Source organism: Dunckerocampus dactyliophorus, chromosome 1 (genome assembly GCF_027744805.1).
Source record: "Dunckerocampus dactyliophorus isolate RoL2022-P2 chromosome 1, RoL_Ddac_1.1, whole genome shotgun sequence".
NCBI classification, from domain to species: Eukaryota; Metazoa; Chordata; class Actinopteri; order Syngnathiformes; family Syngnathidae; genus Dunckerocampus; species Dunckerocampus dactyliophorus.
The window spans coordinates 40,435,243-40,452,122 of NC_072819.1; positions in this window are offsets into that span (position 1 = coordinate 40,435,243).

Sequence of the window (16,880 nt, forward strand, 5' to 3'; positions counted from 1 at the left end):
AGTAATATGCGGTGTTATTTAACTTTGAGCAAGGTGAGTAAGACAAGGGAATCAATACCTAATCCCTTGAATGATTGCATGGGAGAAGTACAGTACTGCGGATTTAGACCATATATGGGCTTCCGGCAACACGAAAACGTTTGAACCTCTATAAAAAAAAAAAAAAAAAATACAAATCTTAAATTCATATTTTCTTGTGAACTGGTTTGGCACAATCACGTTTTACAAAACAAATGTATTGAGTAAAATATTTGTGAATAGCATCAAAATGAAGTCACTGGTTGGAGGAAAAACGGTTATGAAATCATTGCTCGTCTGAAAAGAAACAGCCCTTATAAAAGCCGTACACGTCTTGGTTTGACACACATTAAACATCTTGTATATGTTTGAAAAAGCATATTTGAGAATTGTGAACGTGCCAAAAAGGGAAGTGAGGTACACCCTGGATTAGCCAGTCAGTCACATGACACATACAGACAATCATTCACACTCACATTCACACATATGGACAATTTAGAGCAGATGTCCAAACTTCTTTCCACTGAGGGCCACATACTGGAAAATGAAAGGATGCACTTATCACTTTGATATTACGTAAAACAACACATGTACTGGAGATATGCTAAGAAGTTCTATACTGTATATTGCAGGAAAAAAAACTGCATCTCATTTTTGTAATCTAGGTGAAAAAGCACATTATTAGTATGAACTTCAGCTTTTTTCCCCATTTTTGCTGTTGTTTTTTAAAACTTTTCCAAGTATTTCAACTGTCTTCTTAAGTAATCTTTGTACATTTTCTTTTCGGAATTTATGACTTTACTTCCATAACATTTTGACTCTCTGTTGAGCATTTCTGTGTGGAGTTTGCATGTTCTCCCCGTGCGTGCGTGGGTTTTCTCCGGGTACTCCGACTTCCTCCCACATTTTAAAAACATGCATGTTAGGTTAATTGGCGACTCTAAATTGTCCATAGGTATGAATGTGAGTGCGAATGGTTGTTTGTCTATATGTGCCCTGCGATTGGCTGGTGACCAGTCCAGGGTGTACCCCGCCTTTCGCCTGAAGTCAGCTGGGATAGGCTCCAGCATACCCCCGTGACCCTAATGAGGAATAAGCAGCACAGAAAATGAATGAATGAATTTTGACTTTATTCCCATAATATTATACATTTATCCCCCTTTAATATTTCAACTTTATACTCTTAAAATTACATTATTGTTCCTCATATTACAAGTTTATTATTGTAAAATTACGACTTTTTTTCTGTTAATCTTTTGACTTTGTAAAATAAAGCTTTGGGGGAGAGGGGGTTATTCTTTTTTTAATTTTCCAACTATTTGAACCTTCTTCTTGCAGATTTTCTTCTCGTAATTGTGACTTTAGTCCCTTAATATTCTGACTTTAGTCTCGTAAAATTATAACTTTTTCCGCAACCAAATTTTCCAAAAATTATTACTTAATTTGTTGTTTTGTTTCTCATCATATTACGACTTAAAAAAAACGTATTTTTTCTTTAATACAATATTTCATCTTAATGCTATTAAACGCATGTTATTTTCCTCATATTACATTATTCTCGTAAAAATATGATTTTTTTATTGTTAGATTACAACATTTTTCTCTTAATATTTTGACTTTATTGTTGTAAAATTACTGCTGATTTTTCCATTTTTGCTGTCATTTTTTAAAATTTTCTTATTAAATGACATTTTTAGAATGTGTCGTGCGCCAATTAAAAAAACCCCGCAATTTGGACACCCTGATTTGGGCATCTCCGTTCACCTAACATGCATGTTTTGACAAGTGGGAGGAAATCCATGTAAGCAGGGTGACAAACTGTGCAAACTCCACACAGAAAAGACGTGCTTTTGTACAAAAGATATTTATTAACATTCATCACCCTCCCCCCCGCTTCCTCTTCTGGAGATATAACAACACAGGATGACTTCTTTCAGGTAATTGTCAACTCATGTAATCTTAGAGGTGTGTGAGATTGCCGTTAAAAATCAACATCCACTTGGAGTTACTGAAGTAGGGCATGAACTTATTATTTACCTGGAGTAGGTTTGGGAGGGTGTCACTGCAATTTACCAACAGAGTTTAAAAACGAGCCTGGAAAGTTACAGTTAATATGGAGTTGTTATTATTTAAAATCTACAATATGACAGAGCATGTGCATTTGGATATGAAAATGCATATGAACCTACAAATTTGGGTAATGGCCTCAACTGCCTTATAAAAAAATTCTAAATGTGCAAACTTATTTTAAATTGAAATTAAATTAAACGACTCACTGCAAAGTTGATTTTCCCGAGTCCTGTGATTGGCTGCCACATGGAAGATTACTTAATTATTATTATTTTTTTAACTTTTTATTTTATTTTATTTTTTTTTCATTCAACTTTATTGATGCCGTACGATTTACAACAACATAGGGTCAAGACACGGGCATTAACAAATAACAGTTGGATAACAACAACACACGATAAGTCATATAAAGCTCGAAATTAAGGAAATAAAAATGTAACAGAAAAGTGATACATAAATAAATTTTAAAAAAGGAGATAATAATAGTAGTAATTAAAGTAAGATACACCATGGGACATGAGCAACGAAAATTAAACTGAATTAAGGATATTGAAGTGGGAGCACACATTTATGGTCTTGATAGCTTTCTTGTTATTAGCAGAGGATATCGATTTAAGGTACAGCTTCAGTTCTTTCATGAAAACATAAAAAAGGAGTTTCACTTGGCAAATTTACATTTGTAGACGTAGAATTTTGCAAGAATTGGAAGATTACTTTATGATGCTTACTTGTGCAACAGCCAACATGCAAATCCCATTTCTTAGCTTTTAACACAAGATGGCGGTACAGCACCGCGATAAACTACAATTCAAGGTCAAAACAATCGATTTTTAATAGCCACTAAAGAAAAAATATTTCCTGGGCAAGAATCCTAATGAAAGGATTAAGACTGTGACGGTTAATTATAGCACAAAAGACCTGACTGTTTGTATGGTTTAGTCTTGAAAAATTGAAGCTGTTCATGCTTCATATTTTGCAGGCATAATGCATTTATTTCCATACATGTGGTATTTTCAAGATATCGTTTCATCACTTACTCAAAGGTAATAAGTTGATCATTTGATTGGTGGACTTTTGCATCCAACTACTCAATATTCTTAATTAATATTACTCTCTATTAGACATACAGTACGTGGACACGTGACGTCACTAATACGTTTCAATAGAACAGCTGCATGAAGGTTCTTCCTTTACAAAGTCAATAACATCAATGATAAAGTTTTACTATGCACTGTCTGAGCGGTATTATTGTAACATTATATTTATTAACAGTTGTGAACTGCACTGTATCCTACCAACGGCTGATGCCCACGTATATAAAATAAAGTAACATTTTAGAAACTCCAAGCATGATGTGATGTAGTTTTACACCATTGCAAGCTACAACCATAATAAGGCATTCATTCATTCATTCGCTATATATCCCGCTTGTGCTCATCAGGGTCTCGGGTGAGCTGGAGCCTATCCAAGACTTTGGGTGAGCGGCAGGGTACACCCAGACCAGGTTGCCAGTCCATTACGGGACATCGCATAATAAAACATTGTTTGTTCAAGCCCGACCATATTTTTAAGAATTTCAATTGCAGGATGCAATGACTAATTTTAGTAATATGTGTTGTGGGGGTTCAAATGACATCTTGTATGTTGTTGTATTTCTACTGGTTACAGGGTACAATTCAAACTGCGTACCGATTTCACAAGCTTGTGGACATTTGATAACACACTATGAATGTCATGCCCGTCCTCGGGGACAGACATTTTTTGAGGACCCCCCTGTAAAATTGTAAACACTGGTCACTCCAGCTTCATCAGTTTATTCCTTCTCAAAAAGGGATATGACTTTTTAACATTTGATTTATGGTGCAACATTTTCAACAATATTGCTTCCATTACACGAGTCTCATTTGCGAGTACAGTCGTCCCTCTTTTATAGCAGTTCATTGGTTCCAGACCCGGTGGCGATAAATTCATTTCCGCGATATAGTAGCAATGTTACAAAACCCATATTTTAGCGATGGACAAATCTGACAGTGAGCGTGCAGACTTCCTTAAAAATGCATATTTTTCATGTGACATCGGGTGTTTTTCATTCGTATACATGTTTTTTGGGTAGACAACATTTCATTGAAATTGAATTGGCCGTTTTTTTTTTTTCCGGAAATCCTACATGTCGTGTTTGCATCGTGGTTAGCGTGGGGTGAAAACGAATACACGTGGTGCTGCTGCACTGCAGTGTGAGGCATATACATGAAAAATATGACACTTGACTTTCTTCCCTGGACTCTTTCATTATCAAAAACATGTAAATGGATACTCTGTTGACTTTTAAAACAGATTGTCACAGCCCAAGTTGTTATATATTTTGCAGTACGGTTGTCCGTGGGTCGATCACAGCTTTTGTCTTGACTCAATGTTAAAGCAATGGGGACCAAAGGCACTATTTTCCGGTATAAAATCTGCTCTAACTTCTTTAATACTCATAATACGGTTTGTAACATTATTAGAGCCCTGTAGACATGAAGTAAGACACTTATAGTCACCATGACACTCCTATTATTCATTGTTATACTGGATTGTTTTATTATATATAATTATGCTACATGGACTCTCGACGGCCGCAAGCTAGCAAGCTCACCAGTTAGCCTCAAATTTATTTCTTCTAAACTTAAGAAAGGGTTGGAGTGGGGAGGAAGGACAAAGTAAGAATCCACAAAATTACCACTTCCATATGAAATGGGAAGAGAAGCTTTTTTCACTCCGCATCCAAGCCTGGCTACATCGAGTGCAAGGTAGGATTATACAATAAGGATGGATGTAACACTACTGCTGCCTAGTGGCCAGAATACTACATATCTCTTGTATTTCGGTATGTTTTGACGAAGAACAGACCATAGTCTACCACAGAACTACAATAATTAATTAATTAATTTATTGGAAAAAAAACACAATATAGCGAGTGAGCTATAATCGAACCGTGATATTGCGAGGAACAACTGTATGCATTTATGTTCAATTTGTCCTAGCGGTATTGCCGTAGTCGGAAAGTAGCTACTTTGTGTGCCGTTCCTGTCTCTGTTTAATTGGAATGTATATTTAAATGTGTAATTAGTTGTCATATTTGGAGTTGTTCGTCCAGTCGCTCTGTAAATCGCTAATGCTAATCGCTAAAGTGTATATGGGCTTTCCAATGTAAATTATCATCAAGCTAGCGCATTTGTTTAAATGCATTTTGTTGATGTTCAATGTCACAGAGAAATGATTTGTTTCCTATGTACAGCAAGTCATAATTGGCCCTTTTTATTTCGGTATGTTCAGTTTTATAGTGCTTCAAAGTAATGGAACTCAATTGGAATCTTTATTTAGTACCTTTTATTTCTCTGCTGAGCTAGCAAAGTAGCCCCCAAACATTAGTCTCTTGCCATTAGAGCAGCAGTGAATTGGGTTAAAGGGTGCATTCTTAGGTAAGGATGAAAGTGTTAAGTCCGTGGTGTGGTTTGGACCCCAGATGCAGAGGCTGAGGGCTGGTGTGGTTGTAAAGGAACTTTTAATAACAAAAAATGCAAAAAGGCAGTTCCACAAACCGAAAGCGATGGTGTCTTGGCAAAAGAGGGAACAGAAAAACAAATAAAGGCAACACCATGAAGAGCAGTACAAACTTGGGGAGTAAAGCTGGATGGCAGGGAGCGACAGGGTCCAGAAAGGCGTAGCACGAGGATTGTGTAGTAGGAGTTCTGGGACGGGTAGTCAGCTGTAGCGAGACAATAATCCAGCGGCTGCCAGCTGCGGGCAGTCAGCTTAAATAGGTATAGACTAATGAGCTACAGGTGTGCCCAGCGTCCCCGCCTCCAGCCTGCTCAAGGTGTGACTGCAAAAAAATAGAAAACAGGCCAGGAGAAGGCAGGTACCAAGGCGACACAGCACATCAACCACCAGTGCTCACTGGCAACTGTGACAGTACCCCCCCCCTTAATGGGCGCCACCCGGCGGCTTACCTGGCTTCTCCGGGAAGCGCTTGTGAAAGTCCGAAATGAGGGTGGGGTCGAGAATGAGGGACCGGGAGATCCAAGAGCGATCCTCAGGGCCGTACCCCTCCCAGTCCACCAGATACTGGAAACCCCTGCCCCTTCTTCTCACGTCCAAAATGGCCTTGACCGTGAATGCAGGGTAGCCGTCGATCAGCCTAGGAGGAGGAGGAGGCACCTCCGGAGGGCTGAGGTTGCTGGAGGTGACTGGCTTGAGGAGTGAGACGTGAAAAACCGGGTGTATCTTGAGGGATTCTGGCAGAAGGAGTCGAACCGCGGACGGGTTCAAAACACGATCCACAGTGTAAGGGCCGATGTACCTGGGTTGGAGCTTCTTGGAGTCTGTTTGGAGGGGTAGATCCCGGGAAGAAAGCCACACCCTTTGTCCTGGCTTGTAGTCTGGGGCGACTGAGCGATGGCGGTTGGCTAGGCGTTGGTTGCGCTCTGAAGTCCGGCCCAGAGCTGCCCGTGTGTTGCGCCAAGCCCGGCGGGCCCGGTGAAGGTGGGCAGCCACGGAGGGAACTGCCACCTCTGACTCCAGGGAAGGGAATGCTGGGGGTTGGTAACCATAGGCAACGTGGAACGGAGAAAGGCCCGTGGCGGAGCAGACAAGGGTATTGCGAGCATACTCGATCCATGGCAGGTTGAGGGACCAGGAGGCGGGCTGCTGATGGCAAACGCAGCGAATGGCCGCCTCCAGGTCCTGATTGGCTCGCTCTGTTTGGCCGTTGCTCTGAGGGTGATAGCCCGAGGACAAGCTGGGTGATGCTCCGAGGGACTTGCAGAACGCCTTCCAGACTGCTGATGTAAACTGTGGGCCTCTGTCCGAGACCACATCCAGAGGGATCCCGTGGAGTCTGAAGGCGTGGGAGACAAGTAGGTCTGCCGTTTCCAGGGCAGACGGAAGCTTGGGGAGCGCGATGAAGTGCGCCATTTTAGAAAAGCGGTCTACTATGGTGAGAACGACTGTATTTCCATTGGATGAGGGCAGTCCTGTCACAAAGTCCAGTGCAATGTGGGACCAAGGGCGGGAGGGGATGGGAAGCGGTCGTAAGAACCCCGCCGGGGCCAGATGCGATGGCTTGTTCCGCGCACAAGCTGGACAGGCGGCCACAAACCTCTGGACGTCGGCTCGGAATGAGGGCCACCAGAACCGTTGCGCCAGCAGGAAGGCGGTGCGGGAGACTCCGGGGTGACATGCTACCTTGGAACCGTGGGCCCACTGGAGGACCTCGGAGCGAAGTCCCGGGATGACAAACAGCCGGGCCACCGGACATCCCTCTGGGACGGAGACTTCCTTCGCCGCGTTGGCCACCCGCCGCTCGATGTCCCATTGCAGGGCCCCCAGGATCCGGGACTGGGGAACGATGTACTCCTGGCGGGGTTCCTCCAGGACAGGTGCGTGTAGTCGGGAGAGGGCGTCAGGCTTGCAGTTTTGGGAGCCCGGGCGGTAGGTCAGGGTGAAGTTGAAACGTGTGAGGAAAAGGGCCCACCGTGCCTGTCGGGGGTTGAGGCGCTGAGCGGATCGGAGGTATGACAGATTCTTGTGGTCGGTGTGAACAATGAACGGGAGCTCGGAGCCCTCCAGCCAGTGCCTCCACTCCTGCAGGGCTAAGATAAGAGCCAATAATTCTCTGTTACCTATGTCGTAATTTCGTTCGGCCGGGGTCAGGCGGCGAGAGAAGAAGGCACAGGGGTGGATCCTCTGGTCATCGCTAGAGCGCTGGGAGAGGACGGCTCCTACGCCGGAGTCGGAGGCGTCGACCTCGACAATGAATTGAGAGGAGGGATTGGGGTGGATAAGCACAGGAGCCGAGGTGAATAAGGATTTAAGTCTACTGAATGCAGCGTCTGCCTCTGGGGTCCACGTAAACGGGATTTTAACAGATGTGAGCTTCGTCAAAGGTTCGGCTACCCGGCTAAAGTTCCTAATGAAACGACGATAGAAATTGGCAAAGCCCAGGAACCTCTGAAGAAGCTTCCTTGATGTAGGAACGGGCCAGTCGACCACAGCCTGGAGTTTAGCTGGGTCGGGACTAAGTTGGCCCCGTTCCACAATGAACCCCAGAAAGGAAACGGATGATGAGTGAAAAGAACATTTCTCCGCCTTAACAAATAGTTTGTTCTCGAGCAATCTTTGGAGTACTAGCCGCACGTGCTGGACGTGCTCCTCAAGCGACGAGGAAAAAATTAGGATGTCGTCCAAATAAACGAAAATGAAACGACCAAGCATGTCTCGCAGGACGTCATTGATGAAGCTTTGAAATACGGCTGGAGCGTTGGTGAGCCCGAAAGGCATGACGAGATATTCAAAATGTCCGAGAGGGGTATTGAAGGCGGTCTTCCATTCGTCACCCTCTCGGACACGGACAAGATGGTAGGCGGAACGGAGGTCGAGCTTAGTGAAGATTGTGGCGGAGTGGAGGGAGTTGAAGGCGGAATCCATAAGCGGTAATGGGTATTTATTTTTGACTGTTATATCATTGAGAGCGCGGTAGTCTACACAGGGGCGTAAGGACTTATCCTTTTTCTCCACAAAAAAAAACCCAGCAGCTAATGGAGAAGAGGAGGGGCGAATGAGGCCAGCATCGAGGGATGTGGCGATATAAAGTTCCAAAGCCTCCCTTTCGGGTTTAGAAATGTTAAATAGCCGCGAGGAAGGAAGGGTAGCCCCGGGGAGTAACTCGATGGCACAATCATAAGGTCTGTGCGGAGGGAGTGACTGAGCTTTCTCTTTACTGAACGCTTCCCGGAGGTCGTGGTACACCGGAGGCACCGAGGTGAGATCAATTTTTTCTGGAAGTTCAATCTGAGCGGACCGAGTGCGTGGAAACGCAGATTTGAGGCAGTGTGTGTGACAAAAAACACTCCAATTGATAATGGAGGATTTAGTCCAATCAATATGGGGGTTGTGTTTAAGCAACCAGGTAAGCCCTAAAACGATGGGTGCTGAGCGGGAAGGAATGACGAGGAAGCTCATGGACTCTGAGTGATTACCAGAAATGCGGAGAAGAAGTGGGACAGTTTGGTGTGTGATAGTGGCCAGGTGACGCCCATCAAGAGAACGCACCACTCTTGTCTCATTGAGTTCTAACACAGGAACACAATGTTGTTTAACAAAAACCTCATCAATAAAATTGTCGTCGGCACCGGAGTCAATAAACGGTTTGATTTCTAATTGTCTAGTTGACCAGGAGAGTGTACCTGGGAGTTGTAGTCTACGCGCCGGGTCAGGTGGTGACGTCATCACGGAGGGCGTGTCCGCGGGCGCGCTCGGAGGACTGGAGCGTGTTGCTTGGGTGCGTGGGCTGTCGGGGCGGACGGGACAGCGGGAGATGGAATGGCCTGCCTGTCCGCAATAGATGCACAGGCGGAGGAGCTTGCGTCGGTTCCTCTCCGCAGGAGTGAGACGACTCCCTCCCAGCTGCATAGGTTCGTCGACCCTCGGCGCCGGAGGTAATTCCCTGTAGACGGATGGTGGAGGCGGCGTCTGTTGGGCCTGGTAGCTGCCGTGGCTGTAGCTAGGAGTGATGCGTCTCCGGTCCGTGAGGCGATCGTTGAGCCGTTTCTCTATGCGGATGGCCAAGGCGATTAGGTCGTCGAGGGTCGCCGGAGTCTCCAGCGGAATCATCTGGTCCTTGATGGGGTCGGCAAGGCCCGTGAAGAATACGTCCAACAGAGCAGAAGCGTTCCAGTCACTCTTTGCTGCGAGCGCACGGAATTCCACGGCGTAGTCAACGGTGCTGCGGCGCCCCTGACTTATCCGCAGAAGGGTACGTGCTGCGTCGCGTCCAGGAGGAGTTCGTTGGAACACCTGTTCCATAGCCTTGGTGAAGGCGGGATAGGAGGAGCAAATGGGGGAACGACGGCTCCATTCCGCCGTGGCCCACTCCCCGGCTCTGCCCGTTAGGTGGGATATAATGAAGGCGATCCGTGCCCGCTCGGACCGGAAAGCAGCTGCCTGCAGCTCGAAGTGGAGCTCGCATTGAGTCAAGAAGGTGTGTACCTCGCCGGAGTCGCCGGAGAACCTCTCGGGTTTGGACAGCGCTGCGCCGAATGCAGGTAAGATGGCGTCTGACGAGGGCGAGGGGTCTGCGGGAACCTCAGGGTTAGCGGGGGGTGCGGTGGTGGAAGAGCCTTGTTGTAGACTTGCGACCAACGCGCCGAGCTGGGTCTCCAGAGCCTGCATGCGTGCGTCTTGTTGGTCCGCTAGGCTTTTGATGCACGAACCCAATGCATTCATTTGTTCCTCTTGTCTGCCCAGGCGTTGGGCCTGGTGACGAAGCGACAGCTTAATGGGCTCGGGCTCCGCGGGGTCCATGGTTTGGCTGGATTATTCTGTTAAGTCCGTGGTGTGGTTTGGACCCCAGATGCAGAGGCTGAGGGCTGGTGTGGTTGTAAAGGAACTTTTAATAACAAAAAATGCAAAAAGGCAGTTCCACAAACCGAAAGCGATGGTGTCTTGGCAAAAGAGGGAACAGAAAAACAAATAAAGGCAACACCATGAAGAGCAGTACAAACTTGGGGAGTAAAGCTGGATGGCAGGGAGCGACAGGGTCCAGAAAGGCGTAGCACGAGGATTGTGTAGTAGGAGTTCTGGGACGGGTAGTCAGCTGTAGCGAGACAATAATCCAGCGGCTGCCAGCTGCGGGCAGTCAGCTTAAATAGGTATAGACTAATGAGCTACAGGTGTGCCCAGCGTCCCCGCCTCCAGCCTGCTCAAGGTGTGACTGCAAAAAAATAGAAAACAGGCCAGGAGAAGGCAGGTACCAAGGCGACACAGCACATCAACCACCAGTGCTCACTGGCAACTGTGACAGAAAGTGGGTAAAAAAAGGCCTAATGATGCTTTTGTACTAGCTGGAAAAGTTTTATTTAAAAAAAAACAAAAAAAAATTTGTATTGTTTGCGCACGTAAATATAATTTTGGGGTAATGAATAATTCCTCAGTGTTCCTCACTCAATACCGTATGTCCAGTAAACATTTACTTAGAACACGGTCTCAAACTCCATTTACCTGGGGGCCGCAGGCGGTAGATTCTGGGTGAGGCTGGGCTGCATCAAGTACAATACGATACCACAGGTGAGACATAGCTCACAATAACGATGATATCTTGATACGGTGACAGGGTGAGCCAAATAAATGCATGATTTCATAGCGTATATTTTGCTGCATTCACCTGGGATAGGCTCCAGCTTACCTGTGGCCTAATGAGGACGAGGACTAACTAACCACACGTCTCTTGAATGAACACATTTAGCATTTCAATTGAAAAATACATCTTTTCTTACTACTGTGAGCGTGGTAACCAACGAGGTGGCGTGCCGCCCGTTTGCCGTATTTGCCGTAAAGACTTTTTCTCCAACGCAAACCATTTGTTGGCCAAATCAATTCTGTGCTTCCGACATTGCGAGAACACTTTGAGGAAGGCCATTTTCTATTCCAGCATGACTGCACCCCAACACACAAAGCCAGGTCCATGTTTGGACAACTTTGGTGTCTGAGAACTTGAGACTCCTGACCTCAACCCTTGCGAATATACACAAAATGAACCAGAACAGAGACTCTCGGGTCCAAAACCAGTGATGTCTGGGTTGACTAATATTTTTTGTGATTCTTTGTTAACAAGATCTGAAAATCGTCCCAGATTAATTGAAAGTGTTTTCGCTGCAAATGGTTGACCAAGTCCACATTTGGTAATGGCCGGGTGTCCCAATATTTTTGTCCATGTGCAACTGAGTGATGGTACTACTTTTCCGGATACTACAGTCGGGGGATTATCCCAAAAGATGAATACAGTATCAGTGGCCCTGTGAAGATAACAGCGTCTGCCAGCCCATCGCTGCTTTGTTCTCCACATAAATGGAGCTCGGTGTTATCTGTTGATCCATGTTAGAAGGGCTAATTAGACTCTTACACACTAGCAGGTTGGAGACATTTCATTGGTTGGGAATAACAAACCAGAATTGTTATCGTATGCCTTCTCTCTGTAAAGCCACCTTGACAATTTTGTCCCCACATGGTACGCAATTTTGTGTTCCAGTGAGTAAACTGGTGTGAAATCCTGTGTGAAGTACGTGTAAACTCTGCAGTGCTGTGTGCCAGAGCACAAAGAACATTTTGAAATACGCAAATTCAAAATTTCTGGCACGCATAATTCTCGTGCGCCAGGGTCAGATAGTCGTTAACGTAACGCAACCTATGCTAGCAACAATGCGGGCGGTGCGTATCAAAACATATCTCATTCTCATGAATGGGTTAACTTTTCCACCACCTCTTGGAACAAGACAGGGTAATTCTCAAGTGATTTCTGAAGCCTCTGGGAGCTTCCTTGTGGAGTTAACTGATAAATAACTGATCATAGTCAGCCATTCACTCATCCACACTGTCCGTGGCGTGGCATTTCGTGCTAATGTGCATCATTTTCGGTCAAAAATTGTATATCTTAAGTGTAACTTATGCGTAAACAGAAGCACTCGCACACGCCGCACGCAACACACGCACACACTCATAGCACTTTATTTATTTATTTATTTGTATTATTTACTTGTATTAATGTCTCTTCTGTTGTTGTTGCTTAAGTTATTGGTATATATGTTTATGTGTTTATGTTTCTTATGTTCTTATTCTTTCATTTGTTTTCTTTCTTTTCTTGGGAGAATGAACAGAATAAGATTTTCATTGCATGGTATAACTGCTGTTGTACTATGCACATGACAATAAAACTCTCTTGAATCTCTTGAATCTTGAAACAGAATGCAAACAGTGCGCAAGCTAGTATTCACGCTTTTCAGGTGTACCATCTAAATGACACGCATTGCCGCAACGACTTGCGAGACAGTGCGGAGGCAAAATTCGTGCAAGTGTCAAGGCGGCATTAGTCTCTGACGTCACCTAATTACAAAAGCCACCTTTACTTGAAGTGTTCACATTGGGTGCATGTTTCCAACTTGGACCTTGAATATTGTACCATTATCTCATCAAATGCATCAAAAAAGCATCTTGCAAATCTACAAGTAATCCAGAATAGGGTGACTCGCATTGCACTGGACTGCCCATTTAGAAACAGTGTTTGTCCTACACAGAGAGGCGATCAGGGTTTTGAGTTAGGACAGATTGCCATGTAGCCTTATTTTGTTTTCAAAGAATGTCTTCTCAAAAACCTTTGGTCTGTTCTCAGCAGTACCATTTTACACCGCCTCCCTCCAGCACTAATTAGCATGCTAGCAATGCTAACATGCTAATGTTAGCATGCCAGCACCTAGCATAATAGTGTCTACCTATGAAAACGGCTAAAAATGCTACTATGCTAACGTTAGCATGCTCGCAATGCTAAAATGCTAACATTAACATGTTAACATTGTATAACAGTGCTAAGTCTTTATATAAGTGTCTACCCATATGCTAAGCAATGCTAAAATGCTAACATGAGCATGCTAACACCTAGCATGATATTCTAAAACTAAAGTTAAAATATTGTTGGACCTCAAAAATGCTCATTTTTGAAATGCAGAAAGAATTGCCTCATAACAGAAAACTGTAGATTTGCCATTTCCTCAGACCAATGCTGTTGAAATGTATGAATGTTGAAATATGGAATGAGCGTACAAATATTTTAGAAGATGAGCTGAAGCCAAACTGAAATGCTGTGGAAATGTATGAAGGTGTGAATGAAGCATGAATGTCTAAATTTGTTGAATGACGGTACAAATGTGTAGAAGTGTCGGAAGAGAGTAGTAGAATGTAGAATGAATGTTGAAATATGTAATCTATGCGGAATTGTACTGAAATGTAACATCAACAGAGGGTTTACGTGACTTAAAGAATGCTAACAATGCTAACATGCAACGTTAGCATGCTAACACGTAGCCTGATAGTGTTTATATATGTGTCTACCCATGAAAATAGTTAAACATGCTATTATGCTAATGCTAGCATGCTAACACTAATGCTTCAATTCATATTCATGAAAATCGCAAAAAAATGCTCGTATGCTAATGCTAGCAATGCTAACTTGCTAATGATAAGATGCTAACACCTAGCATAATAGTGTCTACCTATGTAAAAAAACAGCTAAAAATGCTACTATGTTAATGTTAGCGTCATCACAATGCTAACATACTCACGTTAACATGTTAACATAGTATAATAGTGCTATGTGTTTATATATATATTTATATATATATATATATATATATGGGAATATATGGGAATTCTTGGTATGTGGAAAATGGCATGAATGTCCTGAATTAATTGAATGCTTTGATGTTTGATGGAAGTAGCTAGAACTCTTTATATCAAAGGCATTTTGCATTCTGCAAGAAAAAATGTGGGAATTATTTTGCTGTGGCTCATAGATTAAATGTCCTGAGTTTTTTGGATGAGTTGATGTTGGCATGAAGTCAATCGGTTGAGAAATGAGTTGATGTTCGTATGACGTCAATCGGTTGAGAAATGGGTTGATGTTGGAATGAAGTGAATCGGTTGCGAAATGTGGAAGTAGTATTAGGTAATTAGTTTTAGGGAAAAGCGTGAATTTTGGATCACCCCCCCAAATTTGATCAGTTCTTCTGTATCCCATTTCCGTCAACTCATGATAATTTCTTCCAAATCCATTCAGAACTTTTCAAGTTATTTTGGACACAAACAAACAAAAAAAGAGATAAACGCAGGCAAAAACATAACCTCCGCGCTGCGCTTGCGCTTTGCATTGCTTGGCGGAGGTAACAAGTTTTAGTATTCTGGTCACTAGGCGTCAGTAATGTTACATTGATGAGACATGACATTAGATTACATCACCTTCACACTGCATGGAGTCAGCCATGGCATGATTGACATGACATAGTGAAAAGCAGTTCTCCTCCCATTCCGTGTGGAAGTGGTAAGGTTTTGGCTTCTTACTTTGTCCTTCTTCCCCACTCAATTTGAAACACAAAGTAAGTAAGTAAATAAGTAATTTGGAGAGGCTAACTCCTTCGGTAGTATGTTATGTTTAAAGTGGCAACTGTCTCTTGCGTGTTGCAGTTGAGCAATGTGTTGCAAACAAAGAATGATGGAGTGTAAAGGTGACAATATGGGTGTTATTTTATATCTACAGGGCTCTACTAATGGTAACAATGGTATTTAGAAAGTCATAAACAGCTTTTATATGCTCTAACTACAAAAGTATCCAATTTATTAATATTGAATCCGAAATTCACTTACCGTGGTCAGGAACCAATAAACAGTGATAAACAAGGGATGACTGTATACTAACACGATGTTATGTTATACTCTGTGCATTTATTTCTGTATGCAATGTGCTGGTGGACCCCAGGAAATAAAACAAAACCATAAACTGTAATAAAACGCTATGCAACGTAACAGCTTTTACGAGAAACTAATTCAAAGCCTCACTTTTCCCAGATGTTTTTTTTTTTTTTTACTGCTGATCTTTTGGACTGAACCAACACAGAAGCAATCAGGCATTTTGCCCATTTGCATATTAAAAAGGCCTCGTAAGTATGCCATCAAATGATAATTTGATGCTGTGATTGAATACTTGACCTCATTGGAGTGTCATAAAATACAAATGAGGATCTCATATCCCGGCACAGGTTTCTCTACAAGTGGAGCCAGATTTGTCCCCCTGACTATTTTTATGGCTGAAGCACAGATAACGAGAGGGAGAAACCAATCCATGCATGCAGCTGTCTGATAATAGTACATATCCAGACATAGTACACACTCCTTCTTTTATCATGAGATGTCTCTCGACATCATCCCCCTACTCTTATCCCTTCCTCTCCAACACCTCACACCCGTCATTCCAGACACAGTTGTGGAGTTCAGAGCAGCGATGTGTGTCCTGGAGGAACGTGGTGAATAGTAATGAGCCCAGTCTGTGTCTATTTACTGGAAAAGCCAGAGGAAGACTAGGAGGGCAGGGAAGGGTTAGTGGAGAATGACGAGGAAGAAAACAAAGCTCCTCTTGCAGCACAGATGCAGCACAAGCGAGAGACGTAGTTGCACGAATCTTTCGCACCTGGTGACCGACATGACTCCACTCCTAAAACGTTAAAAACCACACCATTTTTGAAATAGTGCGCTTTCATTTTGCAGCCCGCTCACCCTCCTCCTCACATTAACAGGGGAGGAGGAGGAGGGGGTTATAACACCTGCTGTCTTCGTTGCACATTCGTACTCTTGATGGACTGCTCGTACAAAGAAAGAGCAGGAAAAAAAAGGACTTGGAGTTGTTTTTGTGTTTTGAACCGTGCACCGCAGACGTCAATACTATGCGACTTGTTTTTGTCTTCATTGGGGGGCAGAAATACTTTATCAGTGGAAATGTGAGTTGTGACAGTGAAGGGTAACTGGAATATTCTCACTGGCTGCAAAGATCAACTTGAGTACCCGGCCTGAAAGGAAGGGAACAAACACAATAGAAAGCCCCCCTACCTCAGCCCCTCTTTTATCCATCCAGGACCCGTGGGCATTCTGCCAACTTGGAGTCTTAAGAATTCATTCAAAGAAAGCTGAAGAATGGACCTTGTTTAAAAAGAAGGACCACCATTCTCTCAGAGTCCCTTGTTTTTCCTAACATTTCCCACATGAAGCAGGGATTCTGGATGATGTTTTCTCTGACATTACATCCAGGCGAGAGGATGTGGGGCGCTGAGGAATTGCCATTCATGTAACGTTTTTCCAGATTTGTGTTTTGAGAGCTTTATAAGTGGGTGATCTCCCTTCAGAGCCCCCTTTCACCCTCTCGCTCTCTCTCTCCTGGT